The 19885-nt window shown below is 44.7% G+C and overlaps 1 pseudogene; it reads right to left on the bottom strand.

Moving 5' to 3' along the window:
* Positions 1 to 17273: 17273 nt before the first annotated feature.
* Positions 17274 to 18161, bottom strand: LOC131472328 (uncharacterized; annotated as a pseudogene).
* Positions 18162 to 19885: the final 1724 nt, after the last annotated feature.

The following is a 19885-nucleotide window of genomic DNA, read 5'->3' as shown; positions in this document are numbered from 1 at the left end:
AGGTCATTATAAGATAGGAAGGATTTGAGTAATGTGTTGTGTGCCGGATAAGCCAGGAGTTTCCTGATCTGGCTGGACAATACGTTGGCTTCCATCCGTCCCTTGACTTGAAGCGGGTCACATGTGAGGAGATCAATTTCTCCTTTGAGTATCCGTCATACTGGGCTGACTGGGATGGTGATCTTCGTCACGTTCTTGGCAAAAGACTCGGGTCCTCCATCACCTCCTCGAACACCAGCCTCATCAGATCATCCACATAGCCTTTGAAATATAACAGAGAACCATGACATTACATTCAGACGGTATTTTTTTAGTTTAGTTTTTTTTTTTTTGTTTAAAATTCAAATTTTAATTTGTTATTTAAAAAAACACCAGCTGTAATTACTTTTTCATTATTAGTGACTTACTGTATGTGGGGTCTGTTTTGACTGGCTTTGCAGTGGCCATGGTCAATGAGACAGTATTGCTTTGTAAATTTAGTTACACATGTTATGATGCCCAATAAGTTACTTTGTCAAATACTGTTACAGAGTTGATTATAAGTTACATTACCTGCATAACATTCCAATACCAAACAAACCAATTTTACTAAAGGTTCTTCCCTACTCTAAGATAACACAAGTCTTTATCTTTCCCTGCATGTCTTGGGTGTCTCAAGATATGCAGGCAAATAGACACACACTTCCCACACCGCTACCACAATTAGCTCTTAGCCTGAATAACGCTGTTTTTACCGGTGTGAGAGAGAGAGACATACACGCAAATGAAATACGTGCAAACACGGTCCCATCCAACTCGTTTAGCGATTAGCCTGTAGCTTGGATAACGTTATGGTTACCGAGATGATAAACACACATACATGCAAATGAAACACAAGTGAACGCGTGTAGCTTAGCCTGTAGCCGGCTATCGCTAATGCTAAACGACAGAACAGGCACAAAAAGACAGTTTTACGGTTTGTAAATGATACTTACTTCTGCTTCAGGTAATCCAGCACGTATTGGTGACTGCTGCTTCCTTTTGGTGAAGTTTGGTGCTATGTCCTGCTTTATATTGCCCGAAGGTTGACGCATACATGGAGGTATTTGGGAAAGTAGCAGGGATATTCCCATCAAATATGAAAGATATCCACTGAGATTGTCTTTGGCCCATTTATCACAACCCAGAACAGAGCAAACACTCGCTGAACCTTTTTTCGACATATTCTCAACCGATATGCTCAGCAGCTACAATGAGAGTAGTTCTTTTTCTACGGTTCTTCTTCTTATGGGATCTGGGTAGTGGAAAATTGCGCCAGTGTGCGAGGCGTGCCGTCACCTGCTCCGACTATTGTGTGTGTTTCTTTTGCTCATAACACTTGTTACATATACCGTCAACACTCTGCTGGTGTATGATTGCCAAACGTTGTTAGATCTGAGAGTATTCGCCAAAAATCTGGTCAGCTTCTGGTCAGCTTTGATAGTTATGGACAAAAAACTCTTTCCGTCATACCTCTGCCGCACTCCAGCGCCACTTCCTCGGCGAAAACGTCACCGCCGCCAGGGTAAACGTAGTGGCTTTCTGGTGAGGCTGAGGGCTGGGTTGGTTCGTTCTGGTCAGATATCCTCTAGGCGCCGTACTAGTGGCGCCGTGCTAGCGGCAGCTTGACACAGCAGCTCCCTTTGTGTATTAGCGCTTTCTTTAATTTAAGTACTTTTTTCTAACTTTTTATTTTTCGCATCTGGAGTGACACTTTCCGGAACAGTGGCGCCATGTACTCCGCTACTTTTGTGCGGTTTCTGTGGCTCTTTTGTTACTTTTTTTTACTTTTTGGTGGCGAGACGGACGGAGCGCAGCGGGGGCATTGTTCACACACGCGACCAGCTGATAGCGCTGAGGGAGCCGGCACTCCTGATCACAACACGGCCCGAACTTCCGAAGGAACTGAAGCGGAAGCGTCTGCATCACAGATTACATTAGGTTCTGTGAACACCCGGTTCTCCCTGCCCGGACTGTCCATTGCTTTCCCAACAACAAACCTTGGGTTACCAGAGATCTGAAGACTCTCCTCAACAAAAAGAAAGAGGCCTTCAGACATGGGGACCAGGAGGAGCTGAGGAAGGTACAGCGTGACCTTAAGGTGAAGCTGAGGCAGAGCAAAGACACCTAGAATAGAATAGCCTTTATTGGCGTTATTTTGTGGACAACGGAATTTGGGTGCCACTCCCTTGGTGCAAAATACAAATATATAAATAACAATTTTAAAAGAGAAAATAGAAATATTAACAATAAAATAAGAATAAGAAATGTTGTTTACATTTTTTTCAGAAACTATGACTATGTATAAATTAACATAAGATAACAAATATAGCAGCAAGACCGGTGTAAAAACAGAAAAAAGAAGGCACTTTAAAAGAGAGAAGTGATTGTCCTGTATTTGTGTAAACAAAGTGACTGAAGCATCAGATTATTGCCCTTTCCAGTGGTGTTTCCCTATGAATGTTTTTGCTTTCGTTTATTTATTTAGTTCTGTGATGGCTCTGGGAAAGAAGCTATCCCTGAGCCTGTTAGTCCTGGTTCTGTGGGATCTGTACCGCCTGCCCGAGGGTAACAGGTGGAACAGGTGGTTAGCTGGGTGGAAGGAGTCCTTGATGATGTTTCCAGCTCTGATTCGGTAGCGAGAGCTGGCAAAAGTCTCCAGGTTAGGCAGAGAGCACCCCGTGATCCTCTGGGCTGTGTTTATAATCCTCTGTAGCGCTCTCCTGTCTGCTGCAGAGCACCCTGCGAACCACGCTGTAATGCAGTATGTCAGGATGCTCTCAATGGTGGCATTGTAGAAGGTTACAAGCAGCCTCTCCTCCAGGTTGTTTCTCCTGAGCACTCTCAGGAAGTGGAGACGCTGCTGGGCCTTCTTTACCACCGCCGTGGTGTTGACAGTCCAGGAGAGGATGTCAGATATCTGCACGCCCAGAAACCTGATGGAGTGGACTCTTTCCACTAAGTCCCCATTTATGTGCAGTGGGGTCGGGGCCGCTCTGCCCTTTCTGAAGTCCAGTATTATTTCTTTTGTTTTAGTGGTGTTCAGTTTGAGGTTATTAACTGAACACCACGCTGTTAGTCTGTTGACCTCATCTCTGTAGTCAGACTTGTCACCATCTGAAATGAGCCCGACTATGGTGGTATCATCCGCAAACTTTATGATGCTGTTTGAGAGATGGGTCGGGGAGCAGTCGTGTGTGTAGAGAGTAAAGAGGAGGGGGCTCAATACACATCCTTGTGGGGAGCCGGTGCTGAGTGTGATGGTGCTGGAGAGGTGTGGACCAAGTCTGACTGACTGAGGACGATCTGACAGGAAGTCCTTAATCCAAAGGCAGGTTTGGTTGGAGAGACCCAGGTGTGAGAGCTTCTGCACCAGGATCTCCGGTAGGATGTGGTTGAAGGCTGAGCTGAAGTCCAGGAAGAGCATTCTGACATAGCTCCCCCGGTGCTCCAGGTGACTCAGCGCGGCGTGGAGTGCTATAGTGATAGCGTCCTCCGTGGATCGGTTTGCCCTGTAGGCAAACTGGTGTGGGTCTAGTGTGGGAGACAGACAGGCCCTGATGTGCTGGGAGACCAGCCTCTCAAAGCACTTCATGACTACAGGCGTAAGTGCAACAGGTCTGTAGTCGGTAGTCGGTTCTCCCTGCCCGGACTGTCCATTGCTTTCCCAACAACAAACCTTGGGTTACCAGAGATCTGAAGACTCTCCTCAACAAAAAGAAAGAGGCCTTCAGACATGGGGACCAGGAGGAGCTGAGGAAGGTACAGCGTGACCTTAAGGTGAAGCTGAGGCAGAGCAAAGACACCTAGAATAGAATAGCCTTTATTGGCGTTATTTTGTGGACAACGAAATTTGGGTGCCACTCCCTTGGTGCAAAATACAAATATATAAATAACAATTTTAAAAGAGAAAATAGAAATATTAACAATAAAATAAGAATAAGAAATGTTGTTTACATTTTTTTCAGAAACTATGACTATGTATAAATTAACATAAGATAACAAATATAGCAGCAAGACCGGTGTAAAAACAGAAAAAAGAAGGCACTTTAAAAGAGAGAAGTGATTGTCCTGTATTTGTGTAAACAAAGTGACTGAAGCATCAGATTATTGCCCTTTCCAGTGGTGTTTCCCTATGAATGTTTTTGCTTTCGTTTATTTATTTAGTTCTGTGATGGCTCTGGGAAAGAAGCTATCCCTGAGCCTGTTAGTCCTGGTTCTGTGGGATCTGTACCGCCTGCCCGAGGGTAACAGGTGGAACAGGTGGTTAGCTGGGTGGAAGGAGTCCTTGATGATGTTTCCAGCTCTGATTCGGTAGCGAGAGCTGGCAAAAGTCTCCAGGTTAGGCAGAGAGCACCCCGTGATCCTCTGGGCTGTGTTTATAATCCTCTGTAGCGCTCTCCTGTCTGCTGCAGAGCACCCTGCGAACCACGCTGTAATGCAGTATGTCAGGATGCTCTCAATGGTGGCATTGTAGAAGGTTACAAGCAGCCTCTCCTCCAGGTTGTTTCTCCTGAGCACTCTCAGGAAGTGGAGACGCTGCTGGGCCTTCTTTACCACCGCCGTGGTGTTGACAGTCCAGGAGAGGTCGTCAGATATCTGCACGCCCAGAAACCTGATGGAGTGGACTCTTTCCACTAAGTCCCCATTTATGTGCAGTGGGGTCGGGGCCGCTCTGCCCTTTCTGAAGTCCAGTATTATTTCTTTTGTTTTAGTGGTGTTCAGTTTGAGGTTATTAACTGAACACCACGCTGTTAGTCTGTTGACCTCATCTCTGTAGTCAGACTTGTCACCATCTGAAATGAGCCCGACTATGGTGGTATCATCCGCAAACTTTATGATGCTGTTTGAGAGATGGGTCGGGGAGCAGTCGTGTGTGTAGAGAGTAAAGAGGAGGGGGCTCAATACACATCCTTGTGGGGAGCCGGTGCTGAGTGTGATGGTGCTGGAGAGGTGTGGACCAAGTCTGACTGACTGAGGACGATCTGACAGGAAGTCCTTAATCCAAAGGCAGGTTTGGTTGGAGAGACCCAGGTGTGAGAGCTTCTGCACCAGGATCTCCGGTAGGATGTGGTTGAAGGCTGAGCTGAAGTCCAGGAAGAGCATTCTGACATAGCTCCCCCGGTGCTCCAGGTGACTCAGCGCGGCGTGGAGTGCTATAGTGATAGCGTCCTCCGTGGATCGGTTTGCCCTGTAGGCAAACTGGTGTGGGTCTAGTGTGGGAGACAGACAGGCCCTGATGTGCTGGGAGACCAGCCTCTCAAAGCACTTCATGACTACAGGCGTAAGTGCAACAGGTCTGTAGTCGTTGAGGCTGTGCGCTGCTGTCTTCTTGGGAACGGGAATTAATGTGGAAGTTTTGAGGCAGGGTGGGATGATGGCCTGCGCCAGGGACAGGTTGAATATGTTTGTGAAGACTCCAGTCAGTTGGTCGGCACAAGCTTTGAGTACCTTGCCGGGTATTCCATCGGGGCCAGCCGCCTTCCTGGGGTTCACAGTCCTCAGCACATGTCTCACTTCATGCTCCTGAAGTGTCATCATGCCAGTGCTGGGGAGGGGTGGGAGTGCTGTGGCTGCTGAGGGCCTGTCTGTCTCAAAGCGGGCAAAGAAGCTGTTTAGTTCCTCTGCCAGCGAGGCATCAGTCCTAGCAGTCGCCTGGTTACTGCTTCTATAGTTTGTTATGTGATTTATTCCCTGCCACATTCTTCTGGGATCCTTCACAGCGAAATGGTCCTCAATTTTCCTCTTATATGCCGCCTTGGCCTCCCTGATTCCTCTCTTCAGGTCTGACCTGGCAACGCTGTACAGGGCCCAGTCCCCTGACTTGAAGGCGGCGTTTCGGCTTTTTAAGAGGGACTGCACTTTGCTGTTCATCCAGGGTTTTAGATTTGGAAAAACCCTGACCCTTTTGTTGACGGTGACAGTGTCAATACAGTTTTTTATGTAGCAGAGTACAGTGTCTGTGTACTCCTGGAGGTTGTGGCTTGAGAATAAATCCCAAAGAGTGGTGGAGAAGCAGTCCTGTAGTTGAGAGAGGGCTCCCTCTGGCCAAGTTTTTATTGTCTTTGTTTGAGGCTTTGTCTTCCTCAGCAGGGGGGTGTAAGTGGGGGTGAGGGACATGCAGAGGTGGTCAGATCCAGCCAGGTGGGGGAGGGGAGTAGCTTTGTATGCATGTTTTATGTTGGAGTAAACATGGTCCAACGTACTATCCCCTCTGGTGGCAAACTTCACAAACTGAACGAATTTGGGTAACACAGTCTTTAAAGATGCTTTGTTGAAATCACCAGCAACAACAAAGACTCCATCAGGGTGTGCAAGCTGCTGTTTGTTGATGATGGCAAGCAGAAGGCTGAGGGCTGTGCTAACGTTAGCATCTGGTGGGATGTAAACAGCTACCACAATGACCACAGTGGGCTAATCAGCTGAACCTCTTCTTCAACAGGTTCAGCTCCCAGTCTTCTACACAGCCCCCTGCTGCTTCCCCCACACATCACACCTCCCTCCCTCCCTCCCCCCTGCCTCTACCTCTCCCCCCTCTGCCCCCCCTGGAGAACCGCTTGGACACTCTATCACCTCCCCCCCACCTCTCCACCTCTTCCCCCACCACCTTCTCCCCCCCCCCCCCCTCTCCGTGACAACCACCCAGGTCAGAAGACAGCTGGATAGACGGCAGCAGAACAAGGCTGCAGGCCCGGACGGTCTTAGCCCCAGGCTACTGAGGGCTTGTGCTACCCAGCTGGCTGTGATCCTGCAGCACCTCTTCAACCTGAGCCTCCAACAGGGGATGGTCCCAGCGCTGTGGAAGACATCATGCCTGGTTCCTGTCCCCAAGACAAAGTCATCAGCATCTTGTGAACCCGGGGACTACCTCCCAGTGGCTCTGACGTCCCATGTGATGAAGGTGCTGGAGCGGCTGGTCTTGGCTCACCTCAGACCGCAGGTAAAGTCCTCACTGGACCCGCTTCAATTTGCTTATCAGCCCAAACTGGGGGTGGATGACGCCCTCACCTATCTGCTGCATCGAGCTCAGTCTCACCTGGATGGTGCTGGAGGCACTGTGAGAATCACTTTCTTTGATTTCTCCAGTGCTTTCAACACCATCCAGCCACTGTTACTGGGAGAGAAGTTGCAGGTGGTGGGGGTGGACACGCCCACCATCTCCTGGATCACTGACTACCTGACAGGCAGACCACAGTTTGTCCGACTGGGTTGTGGTTTGTCTGATGTGGTGGTTAGCGATGTAGGAGCCCCACAGGGAACTGTGCTGTCCCCCTTCCTGTTCACCATATACACCTCAGACTTTAAATATGACTCTGTGTCATGCCACTTGCAGAAGTTCTCCGATGACTCTGCGGTGGTGGGGTGTATGAGGGATGGACAGGAGGGGGAGTACAGGACAGTGGTATCTGACTTTGTGAAGTGGGCCAGTGAGAACCACCTGATTCTGAATGTGACCAAGACCAAGGAGATGGTGGTGGACTTCAGGAGGAAGAGGACAGCTCCACAACCTTTGAGAGTACTGGGGGAGGACATTGAGATGGTGGAGGAATACAAATTCCTTGGTGTGAGGCTGAACAACAGACTGGACTGGAAGGCTAACACCGGTGCTGTGTACAGGAAGGGGATGAGCAGGCTCTTCTTTCTGAGGAGGCTGCGATCCTTTGATGTATGCAGCAAGATGTTGGAGTTATTTTACCAGTCTGTTGTGGCCAGTGCACTGTTCTTTGCTGTGGTGTGCTGGGGGAGCAGCATTGGAGCCGGTGAAACTAACAAACTAAACAAACTGATAAAGAAGGCCGGCTCCATCATCGGCTGCAAACAGGACACCGTGGAAACGGTGGTGGAGAGGAGGATGCTGAATAAACTTTTTTCCATCATGGATAACCCCGATCATCCTCTCCACCACATCCTCCAGGCCCAGGAGAGCACATTCTCCAAGAGATTCAGACAGCTCCGCTGTCACAAGGACAGATTCAGGAAGTCATTCCTGCCATCAGCCATCAAAACTTACAATAACTCTCTGTAATAGTCACAAAAAAAACCAAAAAACTGCTCATTTGCACAATGGACATTTTCTCTCCGTGACATACAGTCACGGAGACATTGCACTCCATTATGCCACTCCTCCATTATTGCACTATTTTTTCCCACTGTTGCACATTTTACGTTTTATGTTTATAATATTTGTTGCATTGCTGCTATGTTAAAACAATTTCCCCTTGGGGATGAATAAAGTATTTCTATTCTATTCTATTCTATATGGAGCGGGGTCTCAACTTTGTATCTCTGGACGTTCGCTGGACCCTGTCGCTGCCTGGTCCAGTGGGGGGCTCGATTGGGATGTTCCAGCCCCGCGGACCCTGCTCTCCCTGTCCCCGCTGGCGTGGAATAAATCCGGGGAATCATTTATCCTTAAGGATTTCTTCATATCCCGTTAAAACTGGATTTCCTCTTCATCTCCGAGACCTGGCTGAGTGTCGGTGATTCCAGTGTCTTCACCGGACTTTTACCTGACGAGTGCTGCTTTTTCAACTCTCCGCGGACCTCTGGCTGAGGAGGAGGAATTGCGACTGTTTTTAAGAGTGACTTTAATTGTAAACAGTTATCGCTGTCATCCTCCTTTACCAGCTTTGAGCTCAGTCTGTTTGAGCTGGGGCATTCTTACACAGTGCTGTGTGCTGTGATCTACCGTCCCCCCCAAATATAAGACTTTTTAACAGATTTTTCTGAGTTCTTGGCTGATATTATGCCCAAATATGACCGGTGTGTGTCGATGTGTGTTGCCCTGAAAACACTTTGGCACGAGACTTTTTAAACATCATTGACTCTTTTAATCTCGTGCAGTTTGTACTTGGCCCTACACATGAACGTGGTCACACACTGGATCTTGTTTTATCTTATGGTCTGCCTGCTCTTAACCTGGAGGTCTGTGACGCCTTTTTCACGGATCATAAGCCTGTATGATCATATGCCTCATTCCCGAGTCTATGTGTGAGGATACAGAGGCTCTTAACTCATGGTTTCTGGACACCTGTCAAACTGCCATAGACTTTGCGGCTCCATTAAAGACCAGGCAGCAGAAAACTAAATCAGAGCCTTGGCTGAATGAAACAACCCGCACTGCCAGACAGGATTGTCGAAGAGCTGAACGAAAGTGGAAAAAGGACAAATTGGAAGTGTCTTTTCAAATACTTAGGGATTGCTGGCGTCATTATCAATTCACTGTGAAAGAGGCTAAAAGAAAATATTTTTCTGATATTGTTATTTTAAACTGTCATAAGCCTTGTGTGATGTTTAAAGTGATCAACTCTATTCTGAATGCACCACAGACGGGAATTGAGGCCTCCCCTGCTCTGTGTGAGAATTTTCTTCACTACTTCATTGATAAAGTCACTTCTACCAGAGCACTTATTTCACCTCCTGCTTCTGATCCTTCAGTGTTTGTCCCCTGCTCTGCTGTGTTGGACACTTTTGAGCCTGTGACCCTGCCTGTTGTACAGGAGATTGTGAATCATCTGAAGCCCTCAGGTTCTCCTGACGATACTGTCCCGCCCAGATTATTTAAGGAGGTTTTTCCCCACTATTGGGACATCATGTCTCACAGTTATTAATAGCAGCCTGTCCTCTGGAGTAGTCCCTGTGAATCTTTAACATGCAAATGTGCAACCTTTACTAAAAAAAACCTGGACTGGACCCTGCTGTTTTGGCAAATTACAGGCCTATCTCCAAATTGCCTTTCTTCTCTAAAATCTTAGAGAAGATTGTGTATTCCCAGCTCATGGACTTTTTAAATGAAGAAAATGTTCTTGAGATTTTCCAATCTGGTTTTAAAACATTGCATAGCACAGAAACAGCGCTTTTAAGAGTTTTTAATGACATCTTTTTAGCTACTGACTCTGGTCACTGTGTTGTCCTTGTACTTTTAGATATGACTGCATCCTTTGATAGAGTGGACCATGAAATCCTGATTGCTCGTTTGGAGCAGTGGGCGGGCATCAGTGGCACAGCACTAGAATGCTTCAGATCCTACCTGTCACATCGGACTTTCTGTGTCAGCCTAGATGACTCTGTGTCCTCCACTGTTCCTTTTTCATATGGGGTCCCACAGGGCTCTGTGCTTGGCCCTCTTTCATTTTCTCTCTATCTTTTACCACTTGGTTCTATTCTCAGGAAACATGGCATTTCTTTTCATTGCTATGCGGATGACAGCCAGATCTATGTCCCCCTCAAAAAGGCTGATTCCTACTCTGTAGGAAGCCAATTGTGAACAATCTGGAGTTAAAAATTGACTCGGGCCTTAAATTTGACAGCCAGATTAAAGCTGTGGTGAAATGTAGCTTTTCCAGTTAAGGCAGCTGACAAAAATCAAACCAGTCCTTCAGAGACAGCAATTTGAGACAGTAATCCACGCCTTTGTGACCACTAGGCTGGATTACTGTAATGCACTTTATATGGGGGTTAGCGGGTCCTCCATTGCGCGCCTTCAACTTGTACAAAATGCTGCTGCACGTCTTTTAACTGGCACAAGCAAGTATGAGCACATCTCACCTATTTTAGCTTCACTCCACTGGCTGCCTGTCCATTTTAGGATTCATTTTAAAATTATTTTATTTGCTTTTAAAGCCTTAAATGGCTTTGCCCCACTGTACCTCTCTGAGCTGCTGCACCCCTACATGCCCAGCCGATTTCTCAGGTCAGCTGACTAACTGCTCCTGACTGTGCCTAAAGCCAGGCTTAAGCTCAGAGGGGACCGAGCATTTGCCATTGCAGCTCCAAAGCTTTGGAATGGTCTGCCGCTGCACATTAGACAGGCTTCCTCTCTGTCTTAAAACTCTTCTTAAAACTCACCTCTTTTCTTTGGCTTGTTGGGGCCGAGATGTCTACTGTAATCCACTATTCTATTGTTGTTCATGAGTAAGGCCTACATGCAGTTTCAAAAGCCTGATTTGAGTTTTAAACAAAGTCTTAGTCCACTATTTGGGACATTCTTGGTTTTACGACTGGTCAACATTCCATGGGGTCAGTGAATCTCATTGGCCCTTCTCTGTTTTATGGTCTTGCCCCTGAAAACACTTGTCATGGAAATTATGTACTTCATGTAATACAGAAATACAGAAATGTTCAATGTAACTATTTGATGTGACCTGTGACCAGTGACCCTTTGTATTGTTAATGTAACTGTTCGATGTGACTTGTGACCAGTGACCCTTTGTATTGTTTTAGGAACTGTTTGATGTGACTTGTGAATAGAGACAATGGGTCTGCGGCTTAGGGCAAGGTGACAACAGACCCACAGAGGCGGGGGTCTGCACCTTATGGCAGGGTGATAGCAAACCCATTGAGACAGATAAATACCATGTGTTTCCTCCAAGACAGGGAGTCTTCACTTTGTAACTGTAATGCCTGTCGGATAAGTAGAAGCATTCACCATGCCGGAATTAAAACTGTGTTTAATAACTGTTTCATGTATGACCACAATTGCATTCCTTATTTTAAATATAGTGACATAAGGCCAGGTATGATAAAATGAGGAATAGATAGGAACAATAATCTAGGTGGGACACTAGGAGAGGTGCAGTGATAATAAATGTGCTATTGTCACAATTAAGTGAGATTAACTTAGATTTAGTTTCCGGGGCAGCCTAGAGCTGTGGCCGTCACAGGGGGCCTTGTGAGATCCAAACCTTGGAAAATAAAGTTTTTGAAAAAGACTGCCTCGTTTGGTATCAAGACCGAGAATCCTCCCATTGTCCTGAGGGAAACGAGAGATGCCTAAAATATGTGTAAAATACTCAAGGAGTATTATAAAAAGAAATGCACCAGCAGGATGGTTTGATCACTCCTGGCTTGGTGGGTAACTGTTAATAAAAATGTGGATTGGATAAAAATGTGTATTTTTTTATTTCACAAAGGAAACAATTGGAGGCATACATCAAGAGTTAGATAAGACTACTTTAATGGCATGGCAGAATAGGATGGCTTTAGACATGATGTTGGCAGAAAAAGGAGGAGTATGTAGAATGTTTGGAGATATGTGTTGTACATGTATTCCTAATAATACAGCACCTGATGGCAGCATCACTAAGGCATTGGATGGATTAACCACCCTATCTGTAGAATTAGTTGAAAATTCTGGTTTCAATGATCCTCTGATTGGATGGCTTTTTGGAAAATGGGCAGGTTCTATAAAAACTATGACGTTATCTGTAGCTATGATGATTGCTATTCTAACCACTTGTTGATGTTGTTGTATTTCCTGTTTGAGAGGACTGTTACAGATACTCATGGACACCAGTTTGACCAAAACAACTATGCTGTATGAAAGAGTCCCCACCACCGATGACCACCGAGAGGACTATAAGAATGCAGAACCAGAAAATGTTACATCTGATTTGAAATGATGATCTATATGGTAACCTGTGTGATGAAGATAAAGACAACATGGTTCAAGGGATAATTGCTGTTTATGTGTTCATTCTACTGATTATGATGGTACTACAGGAAATCTAGCTGAAGTTGTAGTGTTCTGAATTGGTCCCCATTGAATTTGTTTTGGGATAACAATACAATCAAAATGCTTTTGAATTTATGCTTTTGTGCCTTGTCAAATGGAGTACCTCATGTCAGCCATCACAATTGAATGCCTGCGAAAGAGCTTCAGTAATCAGGGGATACCAGAGACAATTATGTCTGATAATGGCTCGTGTTTTGTGATTTTCAAAGAGTTTCTAAAAAAAAATGGTATTGAGCACATCACATCTGCTCCATATCACGTTTCGTCCAACGGCTGTGCTGAGCATGCAGTCCAGACGTTCAAGTCAAGCATGAAAAAGGCAGGGGAGGGCAGCATTGCCACTAAAGTGTCGAGAGTGCTGTTTAATTATCGCATTACGCCACAGTCCACCACAGGGCTCTCACCTGCAGAAATGTTGCAAGGAAGGAAGTTGAGGTCTACGCTGGATCTGATTCATCCTGATCGCAGGGTAAAGGTGGAGAGGAAACAGAACAGCCAAAAGAGACATCATGACAAGCAGAAAAAAGGGAGGATTCCAGGAAGGAGATGCTGTGGTCACGAGAAACTTCAGTCATGGTCCTAAGTGGATTTCTGGTTTCATTACAAAGATCACTGGTCCTGTTAGGAGATGGTAATATTGTGCGCAGACATGTGGATCAGATACTGTCAAGACCTGAGAAGGCGGATTGTTTGGAAGCAAAGGTCACAGAACCACTGGGACTGTCTGTTTCACCCACAGCAGTAAGGGATGTGTCAGAGACTTCAACTCTGGCAGAAAACGGCAGTAGTCAGGTGAAGAACACTCAGACTATCTTAATTCCTGCTCCGGATGATGCATCTTCTTCAGTGTCTGACGTTCCACCTTCAGATCCGGCAAGGCTGTCACAACCTGTGGTAGCAACCGTGCGCCGGTCACAAAGGACTGTGGGCAAACCAAGTTATTTGAAGGACTATGAGTGTTAAATGGATGGGTTGGAAAAGTGACTTGGTGATTGTTGAGGGGTATTGTTATGTTGAAATGTGTTGAGTGACAAACAAACCATGGTGTCTATTAAAGCGTGTTTCGATGTCAGTTCAGTATGTGTAAGATGACACAGGGTTATTGTGGGGGATGGAGAAAACTAGCTTAAGGGGGGAGGAATGTAGAAGAGTGACAATGTTGTGTCATGAGGGGAGTTGTCCTCAAGGTGGCAGCAGAGGCTAGTAAACAAACCCTAAACGGAGCTCCCGTGTCAGTCCTTTCTATAATATCGCAAGGATATTACAGTTAGGTTAAGGTTCTGTGTTTTATAAACTTTCCTTTGTGTTGAACGTGTTGGATTGCGCACCCACACGCTCGTATTTGTTTTACTGTTGTTAACTGTTTGTATTTGTTTACACCTTCCCTTCTCATGCCATGCGACCATGAGATAGTTTTCTTTGATCGCCCTGTATGTTTAAATGTGCCGCTGAAAGTAGAGCTCACCGCTCACCCTGCAGTGATGTGTCTTCTCCCGCTGTGAGTGCGTAGACAGATCACGTGGTGAGAATGTCGGCATAAACGTTAAGATTCACAGACTGGCCTGGCTTTGCCTGTGTCAAGTCTGTGTAGTTTGGACTGACATAAACTTTCACGTACGCGATCCTTTTGTTTCATTCACTGAACACACTGTGCTTTGAAACACACCTTTGGTCTGCCGCTATTCAAGCGTGATTCTCACTCACTCTTTCTCACTCACTCACCCACTCTCTCCCTTTTTATTCATGAATGAGAGTCTCCTCATAGGTGCCATCTTGCGTCAAACACGTGCCTCTACAGCCATGCTATCACATGTTCGACCCAAGATCTGCGACCTTGTGTTAATGTGTTTCTGGCGCCATCTTTGGTGGAAGCGTGCGTCTACAGTCACTGCTACTGCGCATGCCTTCTCCACTTTGGTGTCGGAAGTGGGAGAGACTTTGCTCGGCCAACCGCGTCACTCCCGTCTTATCTTTGTCTCATGTTACACAAACACACACACACGTATCACATCACATCACACACACACACATTGGTGTTTATGTTGTATATAGCCTGTGTTGTTGTAGCTTAGCAAGTGATATTTGTTTGATTGTTTGATTAATTTTGTTGTTTGATTTAATAAATTGTTACTTTTATTAACCTGAAGGAATGCTCTGTGTCTTTTGTACATGAATACTGTGACAAACGGGGGTTGAGAGGGTCTGTGCTCGGATTCATACATTCAATACTTTTAAATTGGGATATCTTGGATATCATAGTCACAGTGATTATTTAAGACTGATTTTAAAGGCATGTATTGATAGTCTTTTCCCTGTTTTCAGGGTGGTGCCCCGTTGTAGAATTAATTAACATTTAATTCATTTTTCAAAATGTTTAATTAAAATATTTTATTATTTTATTTTTTATTATTTTATTTTTATCAATCAAATTATTGCCCCTCCGTGTGAGGCTTTGACTAAACTTTTTGATAAGAAATTAATTATTATTATTCTAAATTCATAACCAATCACGCTCCTAATCCCAACAGGCTTTTAACACCATGTAGTGTTGATTTTATGTGTTTTTATGTGACTGTATTTGTTTTATGTGTACACATGCATATTAATTCAAAGTATTTATTTATTTATTTTATCCCTGTTTTATTCTTTGTACAGCACTTTGGAAACCTTGTGTTTGTTTAAACTTGTGCTATATAAATAAAGTGGATTGGATTGGATTGGTTGAAAGTACGTAACCGGACGTGCCCGGACTAGGAGGCGCTGCTGTTTACAGGAGTGGTGAAATTCGCCAGTGACGTAATTAGTCAACACAAGTGCCTTTCCGCTTTGTAGAGTTCAGGTAAACAATAACACCCTGCACTCTCAGCAGTGGCTGAACTGATTGTTATGGACTTATAGGGCTTCATAGACAAGATAATGACGCAGATACACACTCAAACACAGCGTTAATTGGCACTTCCGGGCTATGGTCTCTTTAAAGGTGATCCGGAACTTAACGGGGAGCCAGTGCAGTTGTTTCAGGGTGGGGGTGATGTGTTGCCAAGGTTTGATCCGAGTGAGAACCCTAGCAGTGTTCTGGACGTGTTGGAGCCTATCCAGGGTTTTCTTCGGGACCCCAAACAGGACGGCATTACAGCAGTCCAGACGTTGAATGCAAAAAAGTCCAGCTCTTTCTGTCAAGTCTCTGTCAAACAGAGGATGTCAATCCTGTGCTCCAAAATAATGTCACGGATAAGTAGAGATTTGTTGTTGGGAGAGTGTACATTAAGCAGCATGAATGTGTGAGTGTTATCCATAGGTGAGGCTGAGTGGATAGGAGAGGAACTGTCAACACGGCACAACAGGCGGAGCCATCTAGTGTGCATGATTCGTTGTGATGACGACACACAGAACCTGGATGACTCACAACAGGGCGGAGGGAATGGTTGAACCAGAATAAATAAACCAGCGTCGGGAGCCCTGGTGAATGTACTGGGGTCTTCGGAGGAGTCGAAGATATCTGATAACAACAATGGAGTCCTGTGTGAAGTCAATGTTGAGTCCGTGAAGTTCCGAGGAGGTGTATTGGATCCTCCCCATTGTCCGGAAAGGACAGTAGCAGTTGGTGGCTAACGCTACCGCTGAGGGAAATGAGCCAAAACTTCCCCAAAGTTACATGAATCCCCATGGTCAGGATCACCAGATGTCGTAAGGCAATGGTGGCCCTCAGAAGAGCCAGCAGGTAGCAACCACCGAGGCTAGCTGGGACAGCCAACCGTAGGAGCTGATTGAACAAAATAGCCCCACCGTATCAGCAAACAGGTCAGCACACAACCAATGCACCACACAACAGTAACCACAGTCCAAGTAAATATGACAGTCGAAACGGCATAGTCACAAATGGTAGAAAATTAAATTAAATTTGGAGTGAGAAGCGACGACATACACGCCAGCGTCCTCTCACGCCAGAAGTTGTAGTATTAAATGGACCATATCACACCTGTCCTTAAATCACTGCACTGGCTCCCAGTGTGTCAAAGGATCAAGTTTAAAATCCTGTTACTGGTCTACAAATCACTTGATTTTTAGATGTCTTGAATAAGAGATTAGATACAGTTGTGCATCTAGTCTCTGTGCTCCATCCATCTATTGTCTACCATGTTATCCTCTACATGAGGGTCGTTTGGCTGCTGGTGCCATCCCAGCTGACATAGGGTGAAAGGCGGGTTACAAACTGGACAGGTCGCCAGCTCACTGGCAAATAAGAGAAAAGGGAAAAAAATTATCTTTATTGTCATTATACAACCGAAATGTGTCTAACATTTTAACATGTTTTGATGATGGGAGGAAACTGGAGAGCCTGGAGGAAACCAGGGAGAAACACAGGGAGAACATGCAAACCGCACAGGAAGGTCACAGACCGGGAGTCAAACCTGCCACCATGCCAAGGAGAGAACTTGAGAGATTTTGACAGAGGCAAGGATTAACAATGTGACGGAGTGTAAAGACCTGATAGAAGGGAGGTCGTGTGTATTTAGGCTTTTGAACTATCATAGATGATTGAATCCAGAAGTCAGCAGTGGCGTGACAAATGCTGAGAGAGGATGGAAAGGAAGAAGTAATATATGACATAAATATGTTAATGACATATAATAAAGTCACATTCATACCCTGAGTATGAGTGCACCACAGGAAATTCCCCCAGCAGTCTAGGTCTATAGCAGAATAACAAAGAGATGGTCCAGGTTTCCCTGAACCAGCTCTAACTATAAGCTTTATCAAAAAGGAAAGTTTTAAGTCTAACTTTAAATACAGAGAGAGTGTCCGCCTCCCGAACTGTCATTGGGAGCTGGTTCCACAGGAGAGGAGCCTGGTAACTGAAGGCTTTGCCTCCCATTCTGCTCTTACAGACTGGGAACTAAGTAAATCTGTATTTTGGGACAGAAGTGATCTGTTAGGGTGATAAGGTAAGACTAGGTCTTTCAGGTATGAAGGGGCCTTACCATTAAGTGCTTTGTACGTGAGGAGGAGGATTTTAAATTGAATTCTTAACTGTACGGGGAGCCAGTGTAGAGAAGCTAACACTGGAGTTATATGGTCTCTCGTTCTAGTTCCTGTCAGAACTCGTGCTGCAGCATTTTGAATTAACTGAAGAGTTCTAATAGACTTGTTGGAACATCCTGATAATACGTAGTTACAGTAATCTAATCTAGATGTAACAAAAGCATGAACTAATTTTTCAGCGTCCTGTAAGGACAGAATGTTTCTAATTTTCATAATGTTCCGCAAGTTGAAGAAGGCTGTTCGTTAGTTTTATGTGTGAATCAAATGACATATACTGGTCAAAAATAACTCCATGGTTCCTCACAGTAGAACTAGAAGCCATGGTGATATCATCTAAAGTGACAATGTGATCAGAAAGTTTTTCTCTGAGGTGTTTAGGGCCGAGTATAATGACCTCAGTGTTTTCTTTGTTTAAAAGTAAAAAGTTACAGGTCATCCAGGACTTAATGTCTCTGAGACATTCCTGGAGTTGAACAACCTGATTTATTTCATCCGGCCTCATTGATAAATATAGCTGTGTGTCATCTGCATAACAATGAAGGTGTATGTTGTGCTTTCTAATAATGTTCCCTAGAGGAAGCATATATAAGGTAAAAAGTATAGGCCCAAGCACTGAGCCTTGTGGAACGCCACAATTAACTTTTGTTTGTAGTGAGGCTTTATCGTTAACATGAACAAACTGAAATCTATCAGATAAGTATGATTTAAACCAGCAGAGGGCAGTATAAGATCTAACAGGACAAGTACAGAGACTACACCATTATCTGAGGCCAAGAGAAGGTTGTTACTGTCACTCCAGCAGTTTGCCCCGCCCCCTCCTCTGCCGGCCTGCCGGCCCTGATTACACACACCTGCTGACAATCAAGCCATGTGCACTTTAAAAACTCTCTGTGGCATGATTCCCCTCATGCCACAGAATCCTCAAGTTTTGATCCTCTTTGTGAGCGACGCTTTATTTTGTAAGTTTTCTTAGCATAGCCTGTAAGTTAATACCTTAGTTAAGATTTATAGCCCCTTTTGTTTTCCTCCTTGGGAGAGATTTTCTGTTTGTTCATTTTCACAGCTTTTTAGGAAACTCCAATCACTAGGATTGTGACTTACGTTTTGTTAGATAGACTGAGTAGATCCAATCATTTAGATTGCGTTTTGTGTTTGACCTCATTCTGAGTTAGTTATAGATCGCCAATCAGTAGGATTGTGCTTTGAGTTTGTTTTCGTTTTTTTGAAGTGCTTAGAGCCTTGTTTTTCCTCCGTTTGGAGAGTTTTCTGTTTAAGTTTTTATTGATAACCATAGTCTGAGTTTAGTTTCCTCTTCGGAGTGATTTTTTGTTACGCAACGTTTCTTTTGAAGAGCGTTGCGCTCCTCCATTGGTTATAGTTTTTTATAGCCACGCTTTGTTTTCCCTCAGTAAGAAGATCTGCCTTGTGTCTTGTTAAGAGTGCCAATAAAGACAATAAAAGGCCTCTGCGTCTGAGTCCTCTCTGATCCGTCTTGTCAGTTACTAACTTTAACTAGTGCTGTTTCTGTGCTATGGTGTAATCTAAAACCTGACTGAAAATCTTCAAACAGGCCATTAATGCGCAAATATTCACATAATTGATTAGCAACTGCCTTTTCTAAAACTGTAGAAACAAAGGTAAGATTAGATATAGGTTGGTAATTAGCTAAAATATCTGGGTCAAGGGTCGCTTTTTTGAGAAGGCGTTTAATAACTGCTATTTTGAACGTATGGGGCACATATCCAGTTAATAAGGATAGATTAATTTGAGTTAATATAAAGCTGTTAATTAAAGGAAACACATCTTTAAACAGTTTGGTGGGGATGGGATCTAACAGGTTGATGGTTTGGATGGTAATACTAATGATGTTAACTCAGGGAGATCTATAGGGGAGAAACTGTCTAACTGTGCACCTGGTGCTTCTAAAGCTCTTGTGCTAAATGATTAGTGATGCTGCCTTTGAACACCACAACAAACTTTAGAACTAACTAAGAGAAGGATTAATGTCCCCACCATTGCTGCCACGGTAACTTCCTAAGATTCCAACTTTGGAATTCTGCGAATCAAAGCCACTAAAAACATGACATCATTTTGATGTTACCCAATGCAGTAAACATCTAGACAACACCATACTTTTAAGATTAAGGGAATTAAGGCCAAAACCTATCATTCTTACGTTTACGCTACTTTGTGACTTTTGTTCTGGTATTCTTAAAAAAGGACAAAACATTATAGCACCACTGCATTTTTTGCAATCGTAACCATAACATTTAACCATCTCTGTTAGAGATTTTACATTATATACTCAAT

This window comes from Solea solea, chromosome 14, assembly GCF_958295425.1.
Source record: "Solea solea chromosome 14, fSolSol10.1, whole genome shotgun sequence".
NCBI classification, from domain to species: domain Eukaryota; kingdom Metazoa; phylum Chordata; class Actinopteri; order Pleuronectiformes; family Soleidae; genus Solea; species Solea solea.
Note: the sequence above shows the minus strand (reverse complement) of the source record. Positions and strands in the feature narration are given on the sequence as shown.